Genomic DNA, 12,479 nt, shown 5'->3' on the forward strand with positions numbered 1-12,479 from the left:
TAAGCTTCAGTCAAGGACATCTAGTAATTTCTGTATGACTCCTCAGATGTCCTTGGGAAACTGAGGTTAAATTATGAGTGTTGAAAACTCTCCCTCTTTATAGTAACATGGCTAGTGTGAAGTCCCTGGACTTTTATAAAAGCTTGAAGTGTTGCTTCCTTTTGTTTCATGTACAAAACTTCTCGCTCAAAGCTGGTATTCTTTCTGGTCATGCAGGAAATTTTGGGGCCCACTTCTGATAAACAAAATTTTTCTTTCTTTCCTAAGATAGGATGTTAATCAAATCCAGTCGAACAGCCTTAATAATCCTAAATTTAACAAATCCTCTTTTCTCTCAAACTTCAATTTATTTTCATACCCAAGCAACCACTGGATTTCTACAGCTGCACTGGAGCTTCTTCTCACTGCCTTCTTCCTGGTGGTTTTCTTTCTCATGATTAGGCAGTGTTTTTGTGGCAAGCTTTAGGGTTTCATCACACAATAAAGATGAGTCTTCATCAGAGGAGCAGATTCACTAATATAAAAACCAACCAAAAAGAAATGTAAAGGGTAAGAATGTGGTTCTGTCTCCTAGTTACTCTAAGTAACACTGGTGCTGTTGTTAGTGGATTCAATAAATTTCCTGGCAAAAAGAAAGAGGAAAATATTGTGGGAGGTTTCTGGCCTATCCATGTAACTTATTAGCACACCACAAGGCCTTTGACCTTCACACTTCTACATAAATTTGGGTTAAGAACCTCTAGGTGCTTCAGCTGTCCAGAGCCCCATTGAACACCAGCCCTCAGCACTGAGTGTGTTCAGCAGCCACACAGCATCACAACAAAATCAGGGAACCCATAAAGCTAAAGCAAAGAAAATCCTACTTCACTGTCACTTGGCAGAGGTGATTACCAGAAGTTACTGATATCTTTTGGCTCAACCCTGCTGCTGTCATCAATGTCCATAGGAAAAAAAAAGAGTGAAAAAGCCCCCAAAGCACACAACGTTAATTTTGACCTTTCAAAACAATGCTATTAAAAAGCTGATGGTGATTACAATCTTAACATTACAGCCATAACTGTGCACATGCCTCCACCTTGAACAGAAATCACAGGCACTACTAAAGCTCAAATTCCCTGTGGTTTTTTATAATTTTTTTTTTAGGATTCAAATAATCGTTTCTTTTTGTCTGAAATCCTCCAGGTCCATGATGCCTTAAAATGCTTAACATATTTGACATGACACATTATTCTATGTCACTCTCTGTTGCACAGGCTGCTTCTTCAACTAGTACGACTAATTGTCACGGGGGGAGAGGCATGAAGAGGAAATTCAGGAAAGGAAATATGCATTTTAATTTCACCATGGTAGTCAGGATGTGAAGCAAGGGTAGGTGCATTGCATGTGTGACAGTCTGCAAAAGTAAAGTCCTCGTACTAGACAGGAAAATGGACAATTTGGGGGTGGTTTTTCCACAGTCTGGGACATCTGGGTTTTAACTATACAGGACCAGAATACCGAAAATTAATACTCTCCCCCATAAAGTCCAGATTTTTTAAAGGTGTTTAGTGAAGACAAGTGGAAATTTTTAAGAGGCAAACTCTCCCTGAGAATACAGATATGCAGAGTGCCTTTGAAAGTGGAGCATCTTTTTTCTTTTTCTTTTTCTTTTTTTCTTTTCAATTGAAATCATGCATACATAATAGGGCAAGGCAAGTAGATGGCGTGACGGGGGTGCCTTGTAATGAAGTATAAATAAGGAGTCCAGTGCATCTGGATGGGCTGTGATATCTCTTTCATGAAATCACTGGCAACAGGGTGGCATATAGGGAGTAGGAAGCAGGAAATCATCAGCAGGTTTTGTTCTGAGATTTGCCTCAGAGATACCATGACAATGTTGGCTGCATTCCCACAGGGCACAAATAAAGCAGCAGTTCAGGAAGCCTGACGTTAGTTCACAAAAATCTGATGATACCCACCGAATTTCCCACTACTGTGATAATGCAGCTCCAGCCAGCTGCTAAATTTCCTTCTTGTAAATCCTTTCCAAAGTATAAGGGAAAAAGTCCACAGTGAGCAGAGTCCAAACCAGACCAGTCTCTTCCATTCTTCAACATGTAATGTATCCAGCTGGGCTTTGGAGATGAGACTGAAGAAATTATGATTTGTCCAAAGTTTAGTATTCCCTTGTCAGCTACTTATAAAGACCTTTTGTGCCTTTATGCTTCCAAAAGCTTTCAGGGGCAGGTATAGATTGGAGCAAGGGTGGTGCTGCCTCTATTAGAGAGAGCATTTGGATAAGCTCTGCCATATCACCCAGCAGTATACCTCATATCCCTTGCCAGGATTTTGGGGGAAATTTAGGAAGAAATCAGACAGTTATTTGCTGCCTAAGTACTTCTAGCCCCACACGTTGACCATGTGTATTTATAGGCACTATGAACATATGACTATGACCTACAACTGAGTGGGTTAAGCTTGAGGTCTGTATGTTATAAAGATGAAAAGGAGCACTCTTACACAGTCTGAATTGAGCTGGATTTATCTTTCTGGTATCTGGACAAGTTAGTAAATTTTTTTCTTCCTTTTTTTCATCCAGTTACATCTGTTTTTTTCCTCACTTTACCGTATACACTTTCATGACTTGACTCAAAGCTTTCAAGAATGATGGTGGCTTAGAAGAAAAGGTTTTAAATAATACAAACTCATGAATTTTGGATATGGAACATTCAGATATTTCTAAATGACACAGTTAGGCTTTTTTTCCAGCTAAAATTTTTGGCCATTTGGAAGGAGAAATGTAGGCACATGGGCTGGGATTGCTGGCATCCCATCAGCCCGTGACATCAGCAGAACTCTGGCTTGACTCCGGTCATGCAGAAATGCTGGTCAAATGGTAATTGCATTATAATCCATAAATCTAGCTTTTAGGATTTCCTGTGAAGGTAGTGCTCTCACACAGCAAATCAGATGCTTCACAAAGCACTGGACTCGAAAGGATAAAACACAAGAACATATTTCTAGCCAGAAAACACTGGAATAATATGTGTGTCTGCTCTACCACTTCACCAAACTCTAGGATCACTATCAGTCTGCATTGTAAATGCAGTAATTTTGTTATCTTTGGAAATGCACAGGAATATCCAAGGCAAGTTACTGAAAGAGAGGCACTATGAAATTGTTGTGCTTTTTAGCAGGCCTGAGTGCAGGACTGTTTTTGCAGATGGCAGGATCACTGTTCAGAGTGGGTTGTTACCAACCATATGTCTAAAAAGAGCCCTAAATCCCTTATCAGGCCTTAGACTATTCACTAATTTTGCCCTAAAATTTATATTTTCTCTTTGTGAAGCATACATACTCAATACATGCACATTTGCTGCCTTTTCTTACTGGCATAGCAAATTAATATCAAGCTTTGTAAAAATAATGATTTATGAAATGTAATGAATGCTCCTTCAGCTTTAAAGTAAAATTATTGCAGCAAAACCAATATTTTTTCAAGCTGTCTCTTAAATCTGGGATAAAAACCCCTATTCTCACTTGAAATGGGCATGCAAAATTCCCAGGCAAAATGAGAACAATCAAAAGTCAAGAGAAATGGGCTATTTTTGAATGATGGACCTAAAACCAGAACAAGTGTGCCAGTGTCAGGCTTCATTGTGAAAAACAGAAAATATAATTTGACAAGGGAGTGGCCCATCATATTGCTTTGTTAGTTGTTTTTTTTGTTGGGTTTTTGTTGTTTTTTTTTTTTTAATTTGGAAAGTTAGTGTTCCACTTTTAACTTTCAGAAAGCTATTTCTGAGAGAACACAGTAATGTCATACAGATCATTTTGCAGGACTGCTCTTATCAAAATGTATAGCCAGAAAGAGCTACTTTATACTGCTGGTTCAAACACTGCTTGCAAAATTCTCTCCATCTGTCAAATGAAAACAACTCTGAATGAAATGGATTAGAATGTAATTAGTTTTTTAAATATGCATATGCATACTTTCTTCCTTACCCCTGTAACTGTGCTGATTATCCATAGGAAATCTCCTTGTTTTATAAAGTGTTGATTTTTTTATCAACTTAATATCTCATGTTTTCCAGGTGGAACATTTTGAGATGGACTTTGAATTAATTACAGAATGAGAGATGTGCAGAAGATACACTCTAGATTAGATCTGGAGACCAAGACTTGGTTGTGTTTCAAATCAACTTAGATCGTCATGTGACAATAGTGTACTCTGTCTTGACAAACTTAAAAACAGGGTGGACATCATCCATATAGCTGGACATTTTGCCCCTGAAATCATTAGCAACTTCCCCAAAAGATCCCCAACTAATCCAATTCAAGTCTTTAATTAATTTAAATATAAACTCTGCATTCTGAATACAGCCACCTGATCCCAAGGTGATAGTACTGAAAATGTGAAGTAACTGAAGAACAGATGGTTAAAATCCAGGCAAAATTTATTACCATAAATCCAGAATAATCCTAAATATCCTTTCTCAGACTTTGCAGAGATGTCCTTATTCCTTTTCAGCATGATTGGTACGATTTTCAGTCTAAGATTTTCCAATACAAATAGAAGAAAATTATTGGATAAAGTTAAAATAGGCTTTAATGACCATGAAAGCACCCTGTAACTACACTGTGGAAGAACAATTTGCTATTTCTTCAAAATACATACCAGTCTGTCTATCTGCCAACTCCCTTAACATAGAGTATATATAAATTTGTGTATTAAAAAGAAGTACCTAAGAGCTTGCTTCTGACAGGTGCTGAATGCCTGACAGAAGAAGCTCAGAAACTGTCAGTATCCTACTCAAAATAGATGATTTTCACAGACAGCAGAATAACTGTGAAAGAACATTCCTAACCTCAAATAAATACCAGTTTACCAACTTCACTTTCTGATCTGAATTGAAACAACAACAGCATTGTTTATACATAACAGATGTCCTATAGTTTTAAAATTTTTTTATATTTAATTTTTGTATTTATAAACAAAAATTTGTTAAAGGTTAAGTTAAATTGTTGTTTGTTTGCTTGCTTTTATGTGCATTTTCCCATAACTGAAACTATGGGAACTGAAAAATTCTCATTAAATGCTTATTAATTTGCATCTTGTCTCAGAGTTAGGATTTGACTGAGATGCAATGAGACCATTTCTTTCAATATCAAAGTGGTTCAGAGGAAGTCTCTGGCTAACCAGCTAGGCAAGTGTCTCCAAACTTCTGCTGACTCTTTGTAGTCTGAACTAGAATCAGATATTAAGAGATTAAACAGATATTAAGATATTAAACAGTACTGGTACCAATACAGACCCTTGAGGGACAGCATCCATTACTGATCTCCCTCTGGATGTTGAGGTATTGACTGCTCTCCAGATGCAAACATCTATCCAGCTCCTTATCCATCATAGAGTCCACCCACCAAAACCATATATCCACAATTTAGAGAGGAGGATGACATGCAGGACAGTATTAAAGGCTTTACAGAAGTCCAGAGAGATGGCATCTGTAGCTCTTCCTTTGTCCATTGCTGAGTCACTCCATCACAGAAGACCAGGGGTTTGGTCAGGCAGGACTTGCCCTTGGTGAAGCTGTGCTGGCTGTCTCAAATCACCTCCCCATCCTCCGTGTGCCTTAGCACAGCTTCCAGGAGGATCTGTTCCATATAATTGCTTTAAGATTGCCTTTGCAGTCATTTTACATGTTTACCAAGTCAATTCTGAAACTCAAAATAGTTTTATGTGTGCATGTATACTTGTTTTTTGTTTGACTATTTTTGCAAACTGTTGGAAATAAATTTCAGATTACACTGACATATCATACAATTTATGCAGAGGAAAGTATTCCAACATTCTTTCTTTTCTTCAGTTTAGATATGTGTTTATTACAAAATCTTGAACTGTCTGTGTGTGACAAGGTAAAAAAGAAAATTCACACAGCTTAACACATTCTCCACTAGATTTTAGTGCTTAATTTTATGCAGATTAGCATACAAACACAGACAAATACAACAAGACACATCATTGCTGAAGGATACTAACATTTCTGCATACATGAGGAAATTAACTGGCACCACAATAACTTTGTTGGGGAGCTATGCCCAAGTAACTCCCTGCATATTTGATTCTGAAATAAAAGTGACTCTATTCTAGAATGATTATTCCCTCCTGGAAGCAGAGTGATTACTCTAGAATAAAATTGCTTTTATTCTGGAGCTGAATGTCTGCACTGGGGAGTTATTCTGGAATAGTTAAATTATACCAAAATAGCAATAATGGGAGTTATTACAGAACAGCTCTGCTGGTTAATTTCCCCTGTGTAGAGCAGACCAAAGGCTGAGTTACACCAGAATGTATCATACATAATTATGTGAGTGATTGCTGTAGAGTAAGACAGATTTTAAAGGGAATTACTCCCATTTAAGACAACTCCTCATACTCTCCTCCATCTCCCCCTTCCCCCTGCCCCAAATAAAGTCCCAGTTAATTAAGCCCTGCAGCTAAGAAAGTTTCAATTAAAAAAAATAACCCAATGAATTCCAGGGCAGGACAGTAAATTATTGTAGCCAATCCCATCCAAATTAGCAGAAACATCCACAGTCGGCACTACTCTGTTTACTGCCTCATACATGTGTCATTCATACTGTGTTGCCCTCCTTTCCACTCACAATGACAGCTATCATCATACTCCAGAAACAAAACCCTCTTGTGTCTGTTCTTACTGAGCCCTGGCTGTTTCAATGGATTTCACTCTGTGTCCTGGGAAGCATCAAACCCCAGAGTACACCATGTGAATCTGCCTTTCTGAAGCAAATCTTGCACTTGGTGCTTCATCCTTAGATAGTGGCAAATGGGGGAGGGAGGAAAGAGGGAAATTCTAGAACTTAAAAACAGGTACTTCAAGGTAATATAGTGGAACAAACTAAAGGTCTGTAGATATGATAAATCTCAGCTTTGTAGGGAGGCAACATGATAAGGATAAACTTGTGGGGTTTTGCCAAGCCTCTACCTCCTGTCAAGCTTTTCTTTGCCTTTCATTCCTGGGACTGGATAGTCCCAGGAGTATTTCTGGGTAAAGTTTGGGATTTGGACTTCATTAACACTAAGGCTGTTCCACACAATTAGGGCTGTGCACAGGTTCTCAAAGAAAGAAACATCCACTTGCACTCTGTTCTGTTGTGGTGTACACTGGCTGTAGCTCAGGCCCCCCTGACTCCTCAGAGGTGTTAAATGAGCAGCACTGTTAGGGGCACAGGCCCGCTCTGTGGAGCTCTGGCATGGCTCTGGAAGCCTCTGAAAGATTTATATTATCTACACAGAAAAACAAGTCAGAGTAAAGGTCTATGAGGGGAGAGGTGAAAGGGAGCTTGATGATGTCTGTCGGTATCACAGTGGGAAAAAAAATCTTGCTGCAGAAGGCTGGTCCTGGGTCTGAGATCTAGGTGTTTTGACTGGTATGTCTAAGTGTCTTCCCTGCTCATATTCTGACATGGAAGCTCCACTTCCCATGCCAAGTAGTCTAAACCTTGCAGGCTATGTGGCCTTAAGCCCTTATTTTATGTGCTGGCAACCTGCTTTCAGTATATTAACATTTTGTTGACACCAACTCTTTGATGGCTGTCATTAGTTTTAGTAGGATGAAATTTCACTTGTGAGAGATAGTGCATACCCACAAACATGATGCATGTTTTATTTTAGAAGTCACATTCTCATCTGCACCCAGCTGTTTTTCAAGTAATTGGATTAATCCTGAAAGACCCAAGACCCCAGGGCTTTCATGATGTCCCAAATCAGTCGTGTGTTTAAAAAATGAACCTTGGAAAGGTCCTTTGTGGCTTGGAGGCCCCTGATTTTCAGTGGTGAATTGAGTGCCCCTGTGTGCTGCGTTCTAAAACTTCAGAATAGCTAAGAAAAATAGTAGAAAATCTAGTTATATTTATCAACTACAGTCCTGAAGACCTTGTTTTTCCCTGTAAGGAGGTTATGTGACTTTTTAGCTTCCAGATGCCTGACTTCAACTCTGTAGCCTGTCAGCCTGTGAAAACAAGATTCCGGTGATTGTGCTCTTAGTCCATATCTATTTGTCTATTTTGCTCTGATAGCTTTTGTACACTTTGATTGATGTCAGTGAAATTTAACTGAGGAAGCCAAAGTCTCACATAGACACAGCAGCACCCAGGATAGGCTGGTCTGTCAGTTTTTGGTGCCATTAAAAAAAAGCAAGCTAAGTTTTACTGGCCGTCTTCAGGAAATTTTTAAAGACTTGAAATTGAATGAATCCAGTGAGACCTTCAAGGACTGAATCACATTATCTGACCCAAAGGGAAGTGGTTCAACTATTCTAAATGGGAGCTGTTGACCCCCTTGAAAGTCCTGCCCATTTAGAAGCCTGATAAATGCACAAATCTGCTCCACAGTTTATGTTGATTTTCACTTCAGGTTTTTGTCCTTTTTATATTTGTCTCACCAGCTCTGAGTTTAAAATGTTGTGTGTGCACATTCCTTTCCCAATTCCTCCTCCCAGAAAGTCACACAAATTGCACACAGGCGTTCCCAGCGATGTTCTAAAATAACATTTATCAAAAATAGATGACCTGTGTTGCAACTTTGTCCATTATTTCTCACATAGTTGTTCATCAGGGTGGTGGTAACAGAGGGTATTACTGTAGAAAATGCCCACTGTTAGGCTCTCCCAGTAAACAGAGCTCAGGAAATTTCATGGTACCTTTATGTTCTGAAGAGGAAAAAAAGACTGTATTTCATCATCAGAATATTGCTTCTTCATTTTAAGACTTTGACTCAGTTGTATTTTAAAAAGTTTTATAGTCTTATATTAAGAGATCATAAATTTAGGACGGTAACAACTACTTCAGCTTATTAATTTTCCTTGCTATATATACATACTGCATTTGGGTGGTGAGGCAGAGATACTAGCTAGGAACTCATACTGCTGCAATCATACATTAAGTGATCACCAGATTAAAAGCTGACACACTAACAAATCATAACAGAGTAACAAGCCAGATGAAGGAAGTGACTCCCAGCTCATGACCTCACTGAGTAGCCTTCCCTTCGTAAGAGAAAGGGGGTTCTTGGAACTCTTGCAGCAGTTTTCCAGCCTCTACTCCTCATCTCCCTTGTGGTATCAGACACTTTTTCTACTGCGTTTTTTTGCTTTAAAATTACAAACTTGTTCATGCTTAAGAAACATTGTTTTATGAAACAATTAATTATTAAATTTTAAAACAATTAAATAATAGATATACTGTCTACATTTAAACTCCTTGTCATGGAAAAGCTCAGGGAAATATTTTCTGTTTCATTTATAGTGTCTCTTCTGAGAAACTCCAAGTCTGTGATGCCTTATTCTTTCTTTGAAAAAATGTCATTCATGCCTTGGTTTTACATGGTCTTCCATCTCTAGTTTTACCTTATACCATTCTCAGTGATTGAGAGTCTGAACATCCACCTCTGGGGTAACACTGAAGTTTCTTTACCCTTCTACACTTAACGTGCTGATGCCAAATCAAGATAACTTGAATTACCATCGTACTCCTAAACCTCCCATTGACAAGTGATCCAGCAGTTCTCACAAATTCAAAGACTGAGGTTATTTGGTCTGCTATGACCTTTTACTATGACCTCCAGCACAAAACAGACCATATTGTTCATACTTTTACTCACTGGACTATGCCTTTGCAAAGACCAAGCAACAGCCAGGAAAGCAAAGCAAGAGACTTCCTGCTAGGCATTCTTCTCCAGATATTACCCTTCTAGCCACAGGTCTGAGGACTTTTGGGTGCTGCCCTTTAATAGCTTCTCAGTTAGCAAAACCAGATTTAAGTAGGACAGCGCTCTTCCCAGGACAGATTTTGACAGATACTTGTGCATTAAACGTCAAACAGAAGAGAAATTTTCTTGCTGGGGTCATTTGATACTGTATGTGTTGCAGAACGCAACTGCTTATCTCGGGTTGCAGAGGTTATTTGCTGCGGGGAAGGCTGAGAATGTCATTAGAGCACCGGTGCCCTGAGATAACCTGCAGCATATCATTAAACCATCTAATGACTCTATGGCCCATTGACCTCCATCACTCATTTGCTAACAATGTTTGTTATTTACAGGCACTAGGGAAATTACTGTTGAGTTATTACTCCACCTTCCCTTGCTGCTGCCATCACAATACCTGGTGATATCCAACAGGAAAATGTAGAAATCCAGTAAATTTGCTTTAAAGATATGGTCTGGTGTGCATGTGAATTAAGTCTGCAGGTGTATTTATTGAGTCCCCCCTGTTGTCACCAGCCCTATCCCCCCAAATCTGGTATATCACACTTGTCACTGAAATAATATTTTCACTAAGACATGCCTTGCCATCCAGCTTTGGGTTCCACTGGCTGAAATTTTCCCTTAAAAGCATGTTATGCAACAATCTGGAATGGAGATAAATCCAGTGATAGAAGAAGCTGAATACATAGATAATTGGTACTTGTACTGAAAATGTCACTTAGCCCCCAGATTCTTAAAGTAAAGCAATTGGGACTCATGAATTACTATCCTTTTCTGCAGATGTGAAGTATTTGCTACCCCTCATATTAAAACATTTCTTCCATTAAACAGGGTATTTTCAAAGGCACTTAAGGCTATTAAACAGCTAAACCTTACTGGAACTGAAAGGTACTGGCTTGAATTTTTGTTTGTTTGTGAGATTTAGGAAGATAAGTGAAGATAAGATAGTTGTTTATTTAAACTATTTTGCAGTTAATATGCAATAAAAAATAAAACTGGTGGTGTTTTCTGAAATTATTAAGCTTTCCTAGTGGTTAAATGTCTATTCAGCAAGTTAAATTAACCTGCTGTTTTCCCCAAGTATGAGCAATTGAACTTTCCTTTGCAGTAAATGAGGGCTAATGAAGAACATGAAATACAGATGGAATAATATTCCAATCACGTGCTTGCTTGCAACCTCACAGAGAGGGGTATAGCTTTCACTGCCTTCAGTGAATTATGACAGTACAGAACAAGGCATTGTGTACTGCTAGAATTAATTAGCATTACTGGCTCCATTTGAGGGTGACCAGATGTCCACAGCCAAAGCAGGACACCTATCTCTGGTTGCCAGGATTTCAAAAGGACAACAACGTGCAAATCAAGCTAAATTATGTTTGTACTGCAAAAATTACTTTAGTTTTTGGGATTTTGCTTTGCAAAAGGGAGTAATAACATAAACAAGTGGTGGTGTTTGTGCTTGAGAGAGTCTGATTCTGTTACCATATCTACTGCAGTTTTCTTTTTTAAAGCAGAAGTGAGTTTGCAGGGTTCGTCAAAGTCTCGCTCATTATCGCTTCCTCAATTTCACTTCTTCACCATCTGTAAAATAGGGTTAATAAATAATAATATTGTAAGTGTAACTGTGTGAAATAAAAGGAATATGTCTGGGGTACAGATCCAGCAAGAATAAATAATCAGGCCAGCTAAGGACATTCAAGGCATCAACTCAAATCTGTCTATAGAGTACCACAGTTTAAGGATTGTATTGACAAGGCATGGTATTCAGTGACAAAACGGCATTTTACAAAGCTGACTAAAGGCACAACCAAAGAGAGGGCCAGTTTTTGCAGTCTAATAATGCAAAACTGATCATAATCCAGAGTAAACCAGCAGCCGGGAAAAGCTTAGCATGATGATAGACAAATGAATTACCGCAGCTTAATGTCATCAGCAGAGCTACAGGAACTGATTAGAGCAGCGTCCTTTGCCACCAGCAAATGCTATCTAAAATGCATTAAACTAATGTGTTAATCTAAACCACAATGAACTTGCTATGCTGCAGTAATTCCATTCACTTTTGTGTCACAACCCCTCCAACTTTTCACTAGGTTTTATTTAAGCTGATGCAGATTTAGTCACTGACTTCAAAACTCCAGATCCTCAACCCAGGGATACAGTGAAGTCACTCAATTTAATGTTGCCTTCATCAGATTCCATAATGAAGACCACATTCAAATACATCTTGAAGAAATACTGACTCAACACCAGTCCCTTCATTCTCTTTCACTATGGTCAGTCATTTAATAGAAAAGCTCTCTATGGGTGTCTCTTTTGTTGATCTTCTCCAAGATGTAACATGATGTGCAAGCACTAAGTTCCTCTGAAATATTTTTGCAGTGAAACTGCCACCATACCCCTCCATAAAGCAAAGCTACTGTTTTTAAACCAGGAAACATTTTGATAATCAATCCCTCCTGCTTCTGAGTACAAACCTGAGAAGAGGATCCAACAGAGTTGTTTTAGGACTTGCAAGTTTATCATGAAGATTTCAAAAGGCACGGAATCATGGTCCCTGCTAAGTAATTTAAAGGGTTAAGTTTTCTTCCTGTATAAAGGGTTCCTTTTAATCTGGGATAGTCTTGCTTCATTTCTCAGCCATAGGAGTTCATTAAGACTCCTCCTGATCTGTTAATAAGCCACCTATTCAGATCTCTTTATGCTTCCAAGT

The 12,479-nt window shown here is 38.6% G+C and overlaps 1 long non-coding RNA gene across 1 annotated transcript in view; it reads right to left on the reverse strand.

The window, feature by feature from the left end:
* Positions 1 to 3,878: 3,878 nt before the first annotated feature.
* The window catches only part of LOC121674992, a 48,232-nt gene continuing 39,631 nt past the window's right edge, over positions 3,879 to 12,479 (reverse strand). Inside the window, exon 4 of the long non-coding RNA XR_006019916.1 lies at positions 3,879 to 11,350. This is a non-coding gene — a long non-coding RNA (uncharacterized LOC121674992). The remainder of the gene's footprint in view (positions 11,351 to 12,479) is intronic.

Source organism: Corvus kubaryi, unplaced genomic scaffold (assembly GCF_017639235.1).
Source record: "Corvus kubaryi isolate FWS band 111438036 unplaced genomic scaffold, C.kubaryi_AGA036_p1.0 71, whole genome shotgun sequence".
NCBI lineage: Eukaryota > Metazoa > Chordata > Aves > Passeriformes > Corvidae > Corvus > Corvus kubaryi.